This window comes from Hippocampus zosterae, chromosome 14 (genome assembly GCF_025434085.1).
Source record: "Hippocampus zosterae strain Florida chromosome 14, ASM2543408v3, whole genome shotgun sequence".
Taxonomy (NCBI): domain Eukaryota; kingdom Metazoa; phylum Chordata; class Actinopteri; order Syngnathiformes; family Syngnathidae; genus Hippocampus; species Hippocampus zosterae.
In genome coordinates this window covers 16,759,296-16,777,976 of record NC_067464.1, presented here as the reverse complement: position 1 = coordinate 16,777,976, position 18,681 = coordinate 16,759,296, and positions in this window count along the sequence as shown.

Genomic DNA, 18,681 nt, shown 5'->3' with positions numbered 1-18,681 from the left:
AGTTCACTAGTAAGATCATTTTGACGCTTACTAGTGAACATGTAAGGCCATAAATGTGCCCACTAGTTCACTAGTAAGTTCATTTTGAGGCTTACTAGTTGACATGTAAGCCACACATCGCCTACTAGTTCACTAGTAAGATCATTTTGAGGCTTACTAGTGAACATGTAAGCCACAAAACGCCCAATAGTTCACTAGTAAGATCATTTTGACGCTTACTAGTGAACATGTAAGCCACAAAACGCTCACTAGTTTACTAGTAAGGTCATTTTGACGCTTACTAGTGAACATGTAAGCCACAGAACGCCCACTAGTTCACTAGTAAGGTCATTTTGACGCTTACTAGTGAACATGTAAGCCACAAAACGCTCACTAGTTCACTAGTAAGGTCATTTTGACGCTTACTAGTGAACATGTAAGCCACAAAACGCTCACTGGTTCACTAGTAAGGTAATTTTGACGCTTACTAGTGAACATGTAAGCCACAAAACGCCCACTAGTTCCCTAGTAAGATCATTTTGACACTTATTTATGAACATGTCAGCCACAAAACGCTCACTCGTTCACTAGTAAGATCATTTTGACGCTTACTAGTGAACATGTAAGCCACAAAACGCCCACTAGTTCACTAGTAAGGTCATTTTGACGCTTACTAGTGAACATGTAAGCCACAAAACGCCCACTAGTTCACTAGTAAGATCATTTTGACGCTTACTAGTGAACATGTAAGGCCATAAATGTGCCCACTAGTTCACTAGTAAGTTCATTTTGAGGCTTACTAGTTGACATGTAAGCCACACATCGCCTACTAGTTCACTAGTAAGATCATTTTGAGGCTTACTAGTGAACATGTAAGCCACAAAACGCCCAATAGTTCACTAGTAAGATCATTTTGACGCTTACTAGTGAACATGTAAGCCACAAAACGCTCACTAGTTTACTAGTAAGGTCATTTTGACGCTTACTAGTGAACATGTAAGCCACAAAACGCTCACTAGTTCACTAGTAAGGTCATTTTGACGCTTACTAGTGAACATGTAAGCCGCAAAACGCCCACTAGTTCACTAATAAGATAATTTTGACGCTTACTACTGAACATTTAAGGCCATAAATGTGCCCACTAGTTCACTGGTAAGATGATTTTGACGCTTACTAGTGAACATGTAAGGCCATAAATGTGCCCACTTGTAGTGCTAGTGACATTACACTGTACTTGCATTAAATGCAAATAAGGATGATTACGAAAACATGTAACGGTATCCTATTGGCTGTACGTTTCAAAATAGTGTCATCCCACCAGTCAGGGCTCATGATTTTGGAAATTCTGTGCCCACTTAGTTTTTTAAAACAACAATGGCGGACAGTGTCCTGAGACGTATTCGGCGAAGGTGCAGGGCAATAGAGAGTGCCTGTCATCAAGGGTCTGCCGGTGAAAGTGAAGCACGCGCGATAAACATTTCAATTGCTAATTTAAGAAGAGTTAGTGACCAGTTTAGCGCTGATACTATTCAAAGTTTGATTCAAAGTCCAATAGATCTCCGATCTGTCATCATTGCGGGACCCACTCCTAATGGTGGACGTGTTTGTTCCCATGTGGCACATCGTTTGCACACAGGTAAAATGGCTACCATTTTTTGTCATTGGTTTTTCGTATGTATTTTTATTCGAACTACACACGGGTTTTACTGACGACTTGCTGTGACTTACCTTCTATCACCCTGTCAAACGTCGTTTTATACCAGTGGTTTTCCTGCAAATCAGTAGACTATTAAGTAACGCGATGGCTGTACACTTTTAAGCAATAACTAGTGATCTTTTAGTTATTCAATTATAAGTTTGAATTATTTTTTTCTTGAGTAAAATGGTTAGAGAAAATAGCTGCTCGTGGTTTTGAAGCTGCATATACTTTTATGTACATCTGTGTCTATATGCCTGTACTGTATACAGTATATAAAAAACACGTAGTGATTCGTTTGCTTGAATTCCTTAATCCTTTTATTTCCATACTTTAGGTAGACGAGGAAGACCAGCACTTGACATTACAAGTGATCAAATTGAACTGCTCCCCACTCAGGGCTTTACAGTGAGAGCCATCACTGAGATGTTGTGTTGTTCCTCTTCATACCTGCATAAAAAAAATGAAGTTTTTTCAGATTTCAGCCAGAAATAGATTTACTCCCATTCATGATGTTGACCTGGAAGAGCATGTCAGAAGATTGCACAGCCAATTTCCCAGATCAGGCTCGGAAGCAAGTGTTCTGCTACATATTCTTGTCCCTTCATGTATATATCATTATATTCATTGTGAAAGTGTACTTTCTTTATTGTGTTGTTTTATGAACCTGTTGCAGATGATGAGGGCATACCTGCGTGCTGATGGTATTGTAGTACAAAGAAAAGGAGTTCGAGAAATCCTCAACCGTATTGAGCCAGCTGCTGCAGCCCAGAGATGGAGCCAGACTGTGGCTAGAAGAACATACTATGTGCCATTCCCCAATAGTTTATGGCACATAGATGGGCATATGCGTCTCATTCGGTAATAAGGGATCATCTTATATTTGTACTCGTGGGAGCATTAGAAAGCCATATTGTATGGACAGCACAGATTAAATTGAATTTTATCATTTGTATATCCAAGTTACACAAACTCCAAATTGCCTCCATGTAGTCTTAAGTGCACAGCAATACCTTCTCTACCGAGATGATATTTCAAACAAGATATGAAACTTGATTGTTTTCTTGTATTTAATCATTATTCTTTTCATGTTTGTTTTACAGGTGGGTTTTGGGACACATGCCGGCATTGATGGGAATTCCAGGCTAATAACGTACCTTCAACTGGAGCACAGACAACACAGCTTTGACAGTGTTGAAATATTTTGTCCAAGCCACCTGCCTGTATGGGTTACCCTCCAGAGTAAGATCCGACCATGGTGGTGAAAACACTGGTTGCTCTTTTAATGAACCTACTGCAGGGACAAGACACCAAAATTATTTCTAGCTCCAGCCAACACCCCCTCACAATTTACTCACACCTCCCATGGCCTGATTATCCACCAACAGGGGCCCTTTTTGGATTATCATTTTGGCATAGGAACTTTCCTTTCCTATCCTAACCGAGTGAGATGAGCCGGTAGCACCTGGAGCAAAGATCGTCTAAATTTTAATAATGCTTAGGAAAGGTTCTGACCATCCTTTACGAAAGGAAAGGAGATATATTATGCAGCAGGAATATTTAAAGGGGGAGTCTTTTTTTATGTTGTTGTTGTTGTTGTTGTCGACCCCACCCGTGCCCCGACATTGGGGGACCGGGCCCTCACTCCGTCTCCCGGATCCCCAGACCCCCCTCCGCCGCCCAGCGGGCGAGCAGGGCCGCCACTCCGCTTGGGTTTCGCCAGAGGTCCTCCGGAGTCAGTGTGGTGGGTATGTTTGTGCAGGTGAACAGGTGTTGTGTGTCGTGCACTTGCGTGCCGCATAGCGCACAGAGTGGTGTTGGGTGTGTGTCCGGTGTAATGTTGTGTAGGTAGGAGTGGAGGGCTGGTGATTTGTTGGTTCGGAGTTGTGCTAGGAGTTGTCTGGTTCTGTGTGGTAGGTCTTGCTCTGATGGGTCTATTTCTGGTGCTGGTGCATGTATTACTTTGTTGTGTTGTCTGGTGTCCAAGTGTGTTTGTACAAAGTGGGTGTGTATGTCTTTCATGTTCTGTTTTATGGTGTCGTTGTTGGTGTCCTGTGGTGCTGTGTCTTTGTTGTGTGTGTAGTTGTTGTTGTGGAAGATTGTTTGTTTCTTTTGTCTGGGTGGTGGTGGTTGTTGAGTGAGTGGGTGTAGTGGGTGGGTTGGGTGTTGGGCTTTTTGTCTGATTTGCGATGCGTGTAGTTTTAGATGGGTGTTCAGTGGGAGAGTTTTTGTTTCCTCATGCAAGTGTTGTATGTTTGTGTCTTGTGTGCATCCTGTTGCTATTCTGAGTGCGGTGTTCTGTGTGGTCTGGAGTTTTGTCTTGTTTGTGTCCGATAGTGTTGGTGACCATATAGTGTTTGCGTATTCGAGGCGTGTGAGTGTGGTTGCTTTGTATGTGGTGAGTATAGTTTCTTTGGATTTTCCCCAGTGAGTGGTTGTTAAGGCTTTAAGTATTTTGTTTGATTGCTTGGCGCGGGTTAGAGTGTGTTGTGTGTGTTTTGAGAAGGTGAGTTTGGGGTCCCATGTTAATCCCAGTATTTTGCGTTCGCGGACTGTGGGTAGGGTGGTGTTATCTATTTGTAAAGTGAGTCTGTTGCTGTATTCTGCCGGATCCGGTGTGAACAGAGTGGTGGTGGTTTTGTCTGCGTTGAGTGTGAGTTGGTTCTGTTTTGTCCAGTTGTATATGTCGTGGAGATATTTTTGTACTTGTTGTTGTGCCTGTTGTGGTTTGACATGTGTGGATAGAATGGTGATGTCGTCTGCATATGTAACTGTGTGTACATTTGGAGGTGGTTGTGGTAAGTCTGCCATGTATATGTTGAATAGTGTTGGTGAAAGTACTCCCCCCTGTGGTACTCCCGTTTTCGTGTTTCTGTGTTCTGATGTTTCCCCCCGGTATTGAGTGTATTGTCTGCGTCCCCTTATGTAGTTGAAGATGTATTTGATGATGATGTTTGGGGTGTTAGTGTTGTTGAGTTTGTTTGTGAGTGTGTGTAGGTTTACCGTGTCAAAGGCTTTGGACATGTCTAGGGCTATGGCAACTGTTCGTTGTGGTGGTTTTTGTTGATTGAAACCTGTGGCTATGATGTTGTGTATGTGGTGTAGTGCTGTGGTTGTGGAGTGTTGTTTTCGGAAGCCGTGTTGGTGAGAGGGTAGTTGAGTGTTGTTGGTAATGAAGGGTAGTATTACCTTTTCCATTGTTTTGGCTATTGGGCTGAGTAGTGCTATTGGTCTGTAGGATGGGCCGAGTGCGTGGTTTTTGTTGGGTTTTGGTATTGGGATTATTTTTGCAGTCTTCCATATTGCGGGGATGGTGTTGGTGTTGAGTGATGTGTTGTAAGTGTGTGTGAGTAGTGTTATTGCTTTGGGGCCTAGGTGTTTCAGATGTCTGATGTTTATGTTGTCTGGGCCTGTGGAGTTGTTGCTTTTGGAGCGTTGTAGTGCTTGTTTGACTTGTTGTTCTGTGATGGTTATGGGCGTGGTGTTGAGTTTTCGTATTTTGCGTTGTAGTTGTCTGTATGTTCTGTTGGTTTTGTGTTGTATTATGTTGGTGAATTGTTTGTTGAATGCTCGTGCTTTCTGTTTGTTGGATATTGCCGTGTGTTGTCCGAACTGTATTGTGGTGTTTTCTGGTGCTTTTTGTTCTTTGTTAGATAGTCTTGTTACTGTGTTCCAGAGTATGTATTGTTTGTGTCTGTGGTTCCATGCATCCGTTAAGTGTTCTTTCCATAGCTCTTGTTTGTGTTTTTGGATTTGTTTGTCTATTTCTTTGTTTAGGTCTGTGATGCGTGGGTCTTGGTGGTTTTGTTGTCTGATGTCGTTTCTTTGGCTGATGAGTGTTCTGATGTGTTGTGGTAGGAGAAGTGATTTGCTTTTTATTTTTCCGTGGGGTATGTGGTGTTTGTCTGCTGTAAGTATGAGGTTTGTGAGCATGGTGTTGGCTGTGTGGATGTTGTCAGGTATGGTTAAGTTCTCCAGTGCTGATTCTATTTCAGAGGTGTATCCTTCCCAGTCTGCTTTCCTGTAATTTGTGTAAGTTTGAAGGTGTTGTTGTAGGCGGAAAGGAGCACGCGTGTTGTGTGTGATTTTGATAGGAAGGTGGTCTGAACTGAGTGCGTGTATTGTGGTCCATGTTGTTCTGTTTGTGATGCTGTTGCTGGCTGTTGTGATGTCCGGTGATGTTGGTTGTTGGTTGATGTTTGTAGGTTTTCTGGTAGGTGTGTTTGCGTTTAGAGTGATTTGTTGGGAGTTCTGTAGTATGTCTGCAATGAGGGTGCCTCTGTGGTCGTCGTAGGGAGAGTGCCATTGTGTTGAGTGAGCGTTGATGTCTGCGGTTAGAATGGTGTTGTTCAGCGAGTTTATGTATTGGAAGGTGTTGGTGATGTCTGTGTCTTCTGTGGCGTGGTCTGGTCGGGTGGTATCTCTGGGGGGTATATACATGTTGCATATGTGTAGTCTTTTGTGGTTGGTTATGTGAATCTTTACGGTTTGAATTTCTGTAGTGTTGGTGTTAATGTTGTTGGGGATGTTCATGGGAGTGAATGTGTATCTACTGTATATCTATAAAAAAAATCCTCGTCTCACCCCTCAGGTGGTGTCCATCCCTCATTCAGCTGGGGTCCTCTACCAGAGGCCAGGAAGCTTGAGGGTTCTGCGCAGTATCCTTGCCGTTCCCAGCACTGCACATTTCTGGACTGAGATGTCCGATGTTGTTCCCGGGATCTGTTGCAACCACTCATCATCTAGTTTGGGGGTCACTGCCCCGAGTGCTCCGACCACCACAGGCACGACTGTCCCCTTTACCTTCCAGGCTCTCTCCAGCTCCTCTCTGAGCCCTTGGGATTTCTCGAGTTTCTCGTGTTCCTTCTTTCTGATGTTTCCAGCACTTGGGACCGCTACATCCACTACAACGGCTTTCCTCTGCCCTTTATCTATCATCAGGATATCTGGTTGGTTCGCCATTACCATCTTGTCAGTCTGGATCTGGAAGTCCCATTGGATCTTCGCTCTGTCATTCTCCACCACCTTCGGAGGTGTTTCCCATTTTGACCTTGGGGTTTCCAGTCCGTACTCCGCACAGATGTTTCGGTAGACTATGCCAGCCACCTGGTTATGGCGTTCCATATAGGCTTTCCCTGCCAGCACCTTACACCCTGCAGTTATGTGTTAGATCGTCTCAGGTGCCTCTTTGCACAACCTACACCTTGGGTCTTGTCTGGTGTGGTATATCTGGGCCTCAATGGCTCTAGTGCTCAGGGCCTGCTCCTGAGCAGCCAGGATGAGTGCCTCTGTACTGTCCTTCAGGCCAGCCCTCTCTAGCCACTGATGGGAATTCTTGAGATCGGCCACTTCAGTTATGGTCCGGTGGTACATCCCGTGTAGGGGCTTGTCCTCCGATGATGGTCCCTCTTCCAGCGCCTCATCCTCTGTTGCCCATTGTCTGAGACATTCTCTGAGTACGTCATCCGTTGGAGCCTTCTCCTTGATGTATTCATGGAGCTTGGATGTTTCATCCTGGACAGTGGCTCTCACACTCACTAGTCCCCAGCCGCTTTCCTTGTTGCCAGTTCAAGGTTGCCATTGGCTTGTGGTACACCGAGGTACTTGTAGCTGTCCTCAATGTCTGCTATTGTTCCTTCGGGGAGTGAGACCCCTTCAGTCCGGACTACCGTTCCTCTCTTAGTCACCATCCGACTATCACATCCCGATGTCGCTGCTGTAGATCCTGGTTGTGTGGATCAGGGAGTCTATGTCCCTTTCACTCTTAGCATACAGCTTTATGTCATCCATGTAGAGGAGGTGACTGATCGTAGCTTCATTTCTGAGGCTGTATCCATAGCCTGTCTTGGTGATTACTTGGCTTAGGGAGTTCAGTCCTATGCAGAACAGCAATGGGGAGAGTGCATCACCTTGGTATATGCCACATTTGATGGACACTTGGGTAAGTGGCTTGCCATTGGCTTCAAGTGTGGTTTTCCACATCCTCATCAAGTTCGCAACGAAGGCTCTTAGGGTCCTGTTCACCTTATACACATCCAAGCATTCAGTGATCCATGTATGTGGCATCGAGTCATAGGCTTTCTTTTAATCAATCCAGGCTGTGCACAGGTTGGTACATCGGGACCTGCAGTCTTGTGCGACTGTTCTGTCAACCAGGAGCTGATGTTTGGCTCCCCTGGTATCTCTACCAATGCCCTTCCGTGCTTCGCTCATGTATTGATCCATGTGTGCACTTATCTTAGCCGCAACATGAGCTTCCAAAATTGTGGAGGGACAGGTTATTGGCCGATAGTTGGATGCGACTGCACCCTTTGAGGGATCTTTCATGATAAGGATCGTTCGCCCTTCGGTTAGCCATCCTGGGTGAGTCCCATCCCTAGGCAGCTGGTTCATTTGTGCTGCTGGGCGCTCATGGAGTGCTGTGAGTCTCTTTAGCCAGTAAGTGTGGACCATGTCCGGGCCTGGTGCTGTCCAGTTCTTCATATTTGAGACTATTTCCTTTATGTCTGCCACTGTTATGGTAATTGGGTTCTGTTCAGGGAGGTGTCTGTGCTCCTCTCTTTGGGTGACCAGCCATTGTGCACTGCTGTTATGTGCAACCTCCTTCTCCCATCTGCCTCTCCAGTACCTTTCAGTTTCCAGTCTTGGTGGATCAGCTCTGTTGTTAGGACCCTGCCACTGAGCGTACACTTTCGCAGGTTGTGTTGCAAACAGCCTGTTTATTCGTCTGGCCTCATTCTCTTTCGTGTACCGCTTTAGGCGGCTGGACAAGGCTTGGAGCCTTTGTTTCGAGTGCTTCATATATGGTCATCTGGATGTACCTCTCAGGATCGGCCTTTTCATCACACCTCTCTGGACCTCAGTCAATTGACTCACATCTTTCCGAGCCGCCTTGATCTTAGCCTCCAACCGTCTTTTCCATGGTCGGTAATGTATCTCATGGCTTCCATGGTTGCTCTTATAGCCAAGCATCTCAAGGATCACTGATGCTGAAGCGTATATCAGTTCATTTCCGTGATCGTTACGGTAAGGATCGCCCTCAGTGCTGAATTCACACTTTCCAAGAGACTTTCAGGTGGTACTTCACATAGCCGTTGTAATCGGATTCTAGGTTTCCCAGCTTTCATTCTTGCCATGATCTTAGCTTTCAGGTCAGTTGCTACCTCGCTCAGCATTTCATTCATTGGGGCTGGCCTCCCAATCTCATCATCTGCATTCACTCTGGTATGAACTCCTCCTCTGATCTGGCAGCCTGGGGCCCCTCACCATGGAACCTGCGTTGTACCTCATCAATCTCAAGTTGTGACAGCAGTTGCCGTTTGTGGATGTTGGAACACTGAGTTACGAGTTGTTTCGTGGCCACCCGTGACTGTGGGTTTCGAAGTAACCATTTAGCCCACATTCTCTCCATGTAACCTCTCTGACTAGGCTTGCTTGAGTAGTAGCATTCCAACAGAGCCATGTTATTGCATCTTGCCCATCTCTGCTCCATTTTTCATCAAGGTGCTCTGGTTCCCCAGCACCTGACGCAGACCTTGTTTGGCCGGGCGACGTCTGAGCTGGCATGTCATTCATTTTATTGTCTCTCATCATTGTATGAGGTACGCATTAGCGTGAAGGCTCTTGCCCAAGGACCCACACTGGATGGTGTTATGTGCTCATTTTTTGCCCCAAGTGGGGAGCGGAGGGACGGGCGCTGGGGGGGGGACCATCGTGGTGGGGCGGGCCCCTACGCGGGATGTGCCACCGGACCGTGGCTGAGGTGGCTGATCTCAAGAAGTCCTATCGGTGGCTGGAGGGGACTGGCCTGGGGGACAGCGCAGGGGCGCTCATCCTGGCTGCTCAGGAGCGGGCCTTGGGCGCCGGAGCCGTCGAGGCCCGGATGTGCCGCGCCGGACAGGACCCGGGGTGTGGGTTGTGCGGGGAGGCGCCTGGGACGATCCGGCACGTGGCTGCGGGGTGTGGGATGCTGGCAGGGGGGGCCTGCGTGGAGCGCCATGGCCAGGTGGCTGGCGTGGTCTGCCGAGGCATCTGTGCGGAGTGTGGACTGGGGGCCCCGGGGTCGGAGTGGGGGGCACCTCCGAGGGTGGTGGAGGGTGGCGGAGCGGGGATCCTGTGGGACTTCCGGATCCAGACTGGCGGGATGGTGGTGGCGAGCCAGCCAGATGTCGTGGTCGTGGATGGGGGGCGGAGGAGGGCCGTTGTGGTGGATGTGGTGGTCCCAGGTGGTGGAGGCATCGGGAGGGGGGAGCATGGGGGGCTCGGGGGGTACCAGGGGCTCGGGGAGGGGCTGGGGAGGGCCTGGGGGGTGGGGGTGGCGGTCGTGCCTGTGGTGGTCGGGGCGCTCGGGGCAGTGACCCCCGGACTGGATGGGTGTTGCGACAGATCCCGGGACCAGCGTCGGACATCTCGGTCCGGAGGTGTGCGGTGCTGGGAGCGGCGGGGGTACTGCGCGGGGCCCTCGGGCTTCCTGGCCTCTGGTGGAGGACCCGAGCTGAATGAGGGACGGACACCACCCGAGGACACCTCCTATTGGCTCCATGATAAGAGCTCCACCCAGCAAAGAATTAACCCTTTAAAACCTGATTCTGAGCTTTCACAATTATTTACCGCCATTTGCGTAATATCTACAGTATACAGAAGGAATCAAGCAATTTTTACCAATGTATCTGTAGGTGATGTTTATTTATTATGTACACAGAGATAAAGAGTAATGGCACAGCTCTGCAGTATCTTTCCACTTTTATATATGTATGCTATACTAAATAAAATGAATAGGGCACCATATAATGCAACAGTTATGCAACTCCCTAAATAATGATGTGAATTTTCAGTTGTTGCTAAATCAGTTAGGATGTTATAATTTGTGGTGTAGATGCGAATTTAGGAGAGCAGGACAATATATCGCATTGCAATTGGAGCAGCAGCTTGGTTGATGATGTCCCCAAACCGGCTCATCTATTATATTTGTCGTGCAATACAATGAAAATGAGCACAATTGCAAAACATAGGCTTCTTATATTTTAAAATAAAATAATCACATGTTTACCGTTCTGGGGTTTCTACAATCATGAATGGAGGCATTATTTACAGCAGGTTGATGTTGTTGTTGTTGTTGTCGACCCCACCCGTGCCCCGACATTGGGGGACCGGGCCCTCACTCCGTCTCCCGGATCCCCAGACCCCCCTCTGCCGCCCAGCGGGCGAGCAGGGCCGCCACTCCGCTTGGGTTTCGCCAGAGGTCCTCCGGAGTCAGTGTGGTGGGTATGTTTGTGCAGGTGAACAGGTGTTGTGTGTCGTGCACTTGCGTGCCGCATAGCGCACAGAGTGGTGTTGGGTGTGTGTCCGGTGTAATGTTGTGTAGGTAGGAGTGGAGGGCTGGTGATTTGTTGGTTCGGAGTTGTGCTAGGAGTTGTCTGGTGGTAGGTCTTGCTCTGATGGGTCTATTTCTGGTGCTGGTGCATGTATTACTTTGTTGTGTTGTCTGGTGTCCAAGTGTGTTTGTACAAAGTGGGTGTGTATGTCTTTCATGTTCTGTTTTATGGTGTCGTTGTTGGTGTCCTGTGGTGCTGTGTCTTTGTTGTGTGTGTAGTTGTTGTTGTGGAAGATTGTTTGTTTCTTTTGTCTGGGTGGTGGTGGTTGTTGAGTGAGTGGGTGTAGTGGGTGGGTTGGGTGTTGGGCTTTTTGTCTGATTTGCGATGCGTGTAGTTTTAGATGGGTGTTCAGTGGGAGAGTTTTTGTTTCCTCATGCAAGTGTTGTATGTTTGTGTCTTGTGTGCATCCTGTTGCTATTCTGAGTGCGGTGTTCTGTGTGGTCTGGAGTTTTGTCTTGTTTGTGTCCGATAGTGTTGGTGACCATATAGTGTTTGCGTATTCGAGGCGTGTGAGTGTGGTTGCTTTGTATGTGGTGAGTATAGTTTCTTTGGATTTTCCCCAGTGAGTGGTTGTTAAGGCTTTAAGTATTTTGTTTGATTGCTTGGCGCGGGTTAGAGTGTGTTGTGTGTGTTTTGAGAAGGTGAGTTTGGGGTCCCATGTTAATCCCAGTATTTTGCGTTCGCGGACTGTGGGTAGGGTGGTGTTATCTATTTGTAAAGTGAGTCTGTTGCTGTATTCTGCCGGATCCGCTGTGAACAGAGTGGTGGTGGTTTTGTCTGCGTTGAGTGTGAGTTGGTTCTGTTTTGTCCAGTTGTATATGTCGTGGAGATATTTTTGTACTTGTTGTTGTGCCTGTTGTGGTTTGACATGTGTGGATAGAATGGTGATGTCGTCTGCATATGTAACTGTGTGTACATTTGGAGGTGGTTGTGGTAAGTCTGCCATGTATATGTTGAATAGTGTTGGTGAAAGTACTCCCCCCTGTGGTACTCCCGTTTTCGTGTTTCTGTGTTCTGATGTTTCCCCCCGGTATTGAGTGTATTGTCTGCGTCCCCTTATGTAGTTGAAGATGTATTTGATGATGATGTTTGGGGTGTTAGTGTTGTTGAGTTTGTTTGTGAGTGTGTGTAGGTTTACCGTGTCAAAGGCTTTGGACATGTCTAGGGCTATGGCAACTGTTCGTTGTGGTGGTTTTTGTTGATTGAAACCTGTGGCTATGATGTTGTGTATGTGGTGTAGTGCTGTGGTTGTGGAGTGTTGTTTTCGGAAGCCGTGTTGGTGAGAGGGTAGTTGAGTGTTGTTGGTAATGAAGGGTAGTATTACCTTTTCCATTGTTTTGGCTATTGGGCTGAGTAGTGCTATTGGTCTGTAGGATGGGCCGAGTGCGTGGTTTTTGTTGGGTTTTGGTATTGGGATTATTTTTGCAGTCTTCCATATTGCGGGGATGGTGTTGGTGTTGAGTGATGTGTTGTAAGTGTGTGTGAGTAGTGTTATTGCTTTGGGGCCTAGGTGTTTCAGATGTCTGATGTTTATGTTGTCTGGGCCTGTGGAGTTGTTGCTTTTGGAGCGTTGTAGTGCTTGTTTGACTTGTTGTTCTGTGATGGTTATGGGCGTGGTGTTGAGTTTTCGTATTTTGCGTTGTAGTTGTCTGTATGTTCTGTTGGTTTTGTGTTGTATTATGTTGGTGAATTGTTTGTTGAATGCTCGTGCTTTCTGTTTGTTGGATATTGCCGTGTGTTGTCCGAACTGTATTGTGGTGTTTTCTGGTGCTTTTTGTTCTTTGTTAGATAGTCTTGTTACTGTGTTCCAGAGTATGTATTGTTTGTGTCTGTGGTTCCATGCATCCGTTAAGTGTTCTTTCCATAGCTCTTGTTTGTGTTTTTGGATTTGTTTGTCTATTTCTTTGTTTAGGTCTGTGATGCGTGGGTCTTGGTGGTTTTGTTGTCTGATGTCGTTTCTTTGGCTGATGAGTGTTCTGATGTGTTGTGGTAGGAGAAGTGATTTGCTTTTTATTTTTCCGTGGGGTATGTGGTGTTTGTCTGCTGTAAGTATGAGGTTTGTGAGCATGGTGTTGGCTGTGTGGATGTTGTCAGGTATGGTTAAGTTCTCCAGTGCTGATTCTATTTCCGAGGTGTATCCTTCCCAGTCTGCTTTCCTGTAATTTGTGTAAGTTTGAAGGTGTTGTTGTAGGCGGAAAGGAGCACGCGTGTTGTGTGTGATTTTGATAGGAAGGTGGTCTGAACTGAGTGCGTGTATTGTGGTCCATGTTGTTCTGTTTGTGATGCTGTTGCTGGCTGTTGTGATGTCCGGTGATGTTGGTTGTTGGTTGATGTTTGTAGGTTTTCTGGTAGGTGTGTTTGCGTTTAGAGTGATTTGTTGGGAGTTCTGTAGTATGTCTGCAATGAGGGTGCCTCTGTGGTCGTCGTAGGGAGAGTGCCATTGTGTTGAGTGAGCGTTGATGTCTGCGGTTAGAATGGTGTTGTTCAGCGAGTTTATGTATTGGAAGGTGTTGGTGATGTCTGTGTCTTCTGTGGCGTGGTCTGGTCGGGTGGTATCTCTGGGGGGTATATACATGTTGCATATGTGTAGTCTTTTGTGGTTGGTTATGTGAATCTTTACGGTTTGAATTTCTGTAGTGTTGGTGTTAATGTTGTTGGGGATGTTCATGGGAGTGAATGTGTATCTACTGTATATCTATAAAAAAAATCCTCGTCTCACCCCTCAGGTGGTGTCCATCCCTCATTCAGCTGGGGTCCTCTACCAGAGGCCAGGAAGCTTGAGGGTTCTGCGCAGTATCCTTGCCGTTCCCAGCACTGCACATTTCTGGACTGAGATGTCCGATGTTGTTCCCGGGATCTGTTGCAACCACTCATCATCTAGTTTGGGGGTCACTGCCCCGAGTGCTCCGACCACCACAGGCACGACTGTCCCCTTTACCTTCCAGGCTCTCTCCAGCTCCTCTCTGAGCCCTTGGGATTTCTCGAGTTTCTCGTGTTCCTTCTTTCTGATGTTTCCAGCACTTGGGACCGCTACATCCACTACAACGGCTTTCCTCTGCCCTTTATCTATCATCAGGATATCTGGTTGGTTCGCCATTACCATCTTGTCAGTCTGGATCTGGAAGTCCCATAGGATCTTCGCTCTGTCATTCTCCACCACCTTAGGAGGTGTTTCCCATTTTGACCTTGGGGTTTCCAGTCCGTACTCCGCACAGATGTTTCGGTAGACTATGCCAGCCACCTGGTTATGGCGTTCCATATAGGCTTTCCCTGCCAGCACCTTACACCCTGCAGTTATGTGTTAGATCGTCTCAGGTGCCTCTTTGCACAACCTACACCTTGGGTCTTGTCTGGTGTGGTATATCTGGGCCTCAATGGCTCTAGTGCTCAGGGCCTGCTCCTGAGCAGCCAGGAGGAGTGCCTCTGTACTGTCCTTCAGGCCAGCCCTCTCTAGCCACTGATGGGAATTCTTGAGATCGGCCACTTCAGTTATGGTCCGGTGGTACATCCCGTGTAGGGGCTTGTCCTCCGATGATGGTCCCTCTTCCAGCGCCTCATCCTCTGTTGCCCATTGTCTGAGACATTCTCTGAGTACGTCATCCGTTGGAGCCTTCTCCTTGATGTATTCATGGAGCTTGGATGTTTCATCCTGGACAGTGGCTCTCACACTCACTAGTCCCCAGCCGCTTTCCTTGCTGCCAGTTCAAGGTTGCCATTGGCTTGTGGTACACCGAGGTACTTGTAGCTGTCCTCAATGTCTGCTATTGTTCCTTCGGGGAGTGAGACCCCTTCAGTCCGGACTACCGTTCCTCTCTTAGTCACCATCCGACTATCACATCCCGATGTCGCTGCTGTAGATCCTGGTTGTGTGGATCAGGGAGTCTATGTCCCTTTCACTCTTAGCATACAGCTTTATGTCATCCATGTAGAGGAGGTGACTGATCGTAGCTTCATTTCTGAGGCTGTATCCATAGCCTGTCTTGGTGATTACTTGGCTTAGGGAGTTCAGTCCTATGCAGAACAGCAATGGGGAGAGTGCATCACCTTGGTATATGCCACATTTGATGGACACTTGGGTAAGTGGCTTGCCATTGGCTTCAAGTGTGGTTTTCCACATCCTCATCAAGTTCGCAACGAAGGCTCTTAGGGTCCTGTTCACCTTATACACATCCAAGCATTCAGTGATCCATGTATGTGGCATCGAGTCATAGGCTTTCTTTTAATCAATCCAGGCTGTGCACAGGTTGGTACATCGGGACCTGCAGTCTTGTGCGACTGTTCTGTCAACCAGGAGCTGATGTTTGGCTCCCCTGGTATCTCTACCAATGCCCTTCCGTGCTTCGCTCATGTATTGATCCATGTGTGCACTTATCTTAGCCGCAACATGAGCTTCCAAAATTGTGGAGGGACAGGTTATTGGCCGATAGTTGGATGCGACTGCACCCTTTGAGGGATCTTTCATGATAAGGATCGTTCGCCCTTCGGTTAGCCATCCTGGGTGAGTCCCATCCCTAGGCAGCTGGTTCATTTGTGCTGCTGGGCGCTCATGGAGTGCTGTGAGTCTCTTTAGCCAGTAAGTGTGGACCATGTCCGGGCCTGGTGCTGTCCAGTTCTTCATATTTGAGACTATTTCCTTTATGTCTGCCACTGTTATGGTAATTGGGTTCTGTTCAGGGAGGTGTCTGTGCTCCTCTCTTTGGGTGACCAGCCATTGTGCACTGCTGTTATGTGCAACCTCCTTCTCCCATCTGCCTCTCCAGTACCTTTCAGTTTCCAGTCTTGGTGGATCAGCTCTGTTGTTAGGACCCTGCCACTGAGCGTACACTTTCGCAGGTTGTGTTGCAAACAGCCTGTTTATTCGTCTGGCCTCATTCTCTTTCGTGTACCGCTTTAGGCGGCTGGACAAGGCTTGGAGCCTTTGTTTCGAGTGCTTCGTATATGGTCATCTGGATGTACCTCTCAGGATCGGCCTTTTCATCACACCTCTCTGGACCTCAGTCAATTGACTCACATCTTTCCGAGCCGCCTTGATCTTAGCCTCCAACCGTCTTTTCCATGGTCGGTAATGTATCTCATGGCTTCCATGGTTGCTCTTATAGCCAAGCATCTCAAGGATCACTGATGCTGAAGCGTATATCAGTTCATTTCCGTGATCGTTACGGTAAGGATCGCCCTCAGTGCTGAATTCACACTTTCCAAGAGACTTTCAGGTGGTACTTCACATAGCCGTTGTAATCGGATTCTAGGTTTCCCAGCTTTCATTCTTGCCATGATCTTAGCTTTCAGGTCAGTTGCTGCCTCGCTCAGCATTTCATTCATTGGGGCTGGCCTCCCAATCTCATCATCTGCATTCACTCTGGTATGAACTCCTCCTCTGATCTGGCAGCCTGGGGCCCCTCACCATGGAACCTGCGTTGTACCTCATCAATCTCAAGTTGTGACAGCAGTTGCCGTTTGTGGATGTTGGAACACTGAGTTACGAGTTGTTTCGTGGCCACCCGTGACTGTGGGTTTCGAAGTAACCATTTAGCCCACATTCTCTCCATGTAACCTCTCTGACTAGGCTTGCTTGAGTAGTAGCATTCCAACAGAGCCATGTTATTGCATCTTGCCCATCTCTGCTCCATTTTTCATCAAGGTGCTCTGGTTCCCCAGCACCTGACGCAGACCTTGTTTGGCCGGGCGACGTCTGAGCTGGCATGTCATTCATTTTATTGTCTCTCATCATTGTATGAGGTACGCATTAGCGTGAAGGCTCTTGCCCAAGGACCCACACTGGATGGTGTTATGTGCTCATTTTTTGCCCCAAGTGGGGAGCGGAGGGACGGGCGCTGGGGGGGGGACCATCGTGGTGGGGCGGGCCCCTACGCGGGATGTGCCACCGGACCGTGGCTGAGGTGGCTGATCTCAAGAAGTCCTATCGGTGGCTGGAGGGGACTGGCCTGGGGGACAGCGCAGGGGCGCTCATCCTGGCTGCTCAGGAGCGGGCCTTGGGCGCCGGAGCCGTCGAGGCCCGGATGTGCCGCGCCGGACAGGACCCGGGGTGTGGGTTGTGCGGGGAGGCGCCTGGGACGATCCGGCACGTGGCTGCGGGGTGTGGGATGCTGGCAGGGGGGGCCTGCGTGGAGCGCCATGGCCAGGTGGCTGGCGTGGTCTGCCGAGGCATCTGTGCGGAGTGTGGACGGGGGGCCCCGGGGTCGGAGTGGGGGGCACCTCCGAGGGTGGTGGAGGGTGGCGGAGCGGGGATCCTGTGGGACTTCCGGATCCAGACTGGCGGGATGGTGGTGGCGAGCCAGCCAGATGTCGTGGTCGTGGATGGGGGGCGGAGGAGGGCCGTTGTGGTGGATGTGGTGGTCCCAGGTGGTGGAGGCATCGGGAGGGGGGAGCATGGGGGGCTCGGGGGGTACCAGGGGCTCGGGGAGGGGCTGGGGAGGGCCTGGGGGGTGGGGGTGGCGGTCGTGCCTGTGGTGGTCGGGGCGCTCGGGGCAGTGACCCCCGGACTGGATGGGTGTTGCGACAGATCCCGGGACCAGCGTCGGACATCTCGGTCCGGAGGTGTGCGGTGCTGGGAGCGGCGGGGGTACTGCGCGGGGCCCTCGGGCTTCCTGGCCTCTGGTGGAGGACCCGAGCTGAATGAGGGACGGACACCACCCGAGGACACCTCCTATTGGCTCCATGATAAGAGCTCCACCCAGCAAAGAATTAACCCTTTAAAACCTGATTCTGAGCTTTCACAATTATTTACCGCCATTTGCGTAATATCTACAGTATACAGAAGGAATCAAGCAATTTTTACCAATGTATCTGTAGGTGATGTTTATTATGTACACAGAGATAAAGAGTAATGGCACAGCTCTGCAGTATCTTTCCACTTTTATATATGTATGCTATACTAAATAAAATGAATAGGGCACCATATAATGCAACAGTTATGCAACTCCCTAAATAATGATGTGAATTTTCAGTTGTTGCTAAATCAGTTAGGATGTTATAATTTGTGGTGTAGATGCGAATTTAGGAGAGCAGGACAATATATCACATTGCAATTGGAGCAGCAGCTTGGTTGATGATGTCCCCAAACCGGCTCATCTATTATATTTGTCGTGCAATACAATGAAAATGAGCACAATTGCAAAACATAGGCTTCTTATATTTTAAAATAAAATAATCACATGTTTACCGTTCTGGGGTTTCTACAATCATGAATGGAGGCATTATTTACAGCAGGTTGATGTTGTTGTTGTTGTTGTCGACCCCACCCGTGCCCCGACATTGGGGGACCGGGCCCTCACTCCGTCTCCCGGATCCCCAGACCCCCCTCCGCCGCCCAGCGGGCGAGCAGGGCCGCCACTCCGCTTGGGTTTCGCCAGAGGTCCTCCGGAGTCAGTGTGGTGGGTATGTTTGTGCAGGTGAACAGGTGTTGTGTGTCGTGCACTTGCGTGCCGCATAGCGCACAGAGTGGTGTTGGGTGTGTGTCCGGTGTAATGTTGTGTAGGTAGGAGTGGAGGGCTGGTGATTTGTTGGTTCGGAGTTGTGCTAGGAGTTGTCTGGTTCTGTGTGGTAGGTCTTGCTCTGATGGGTCTATTTCTGGTGCTGGTGCATGTATTACTTTGTTGTGTTGTCTGGTGTCCA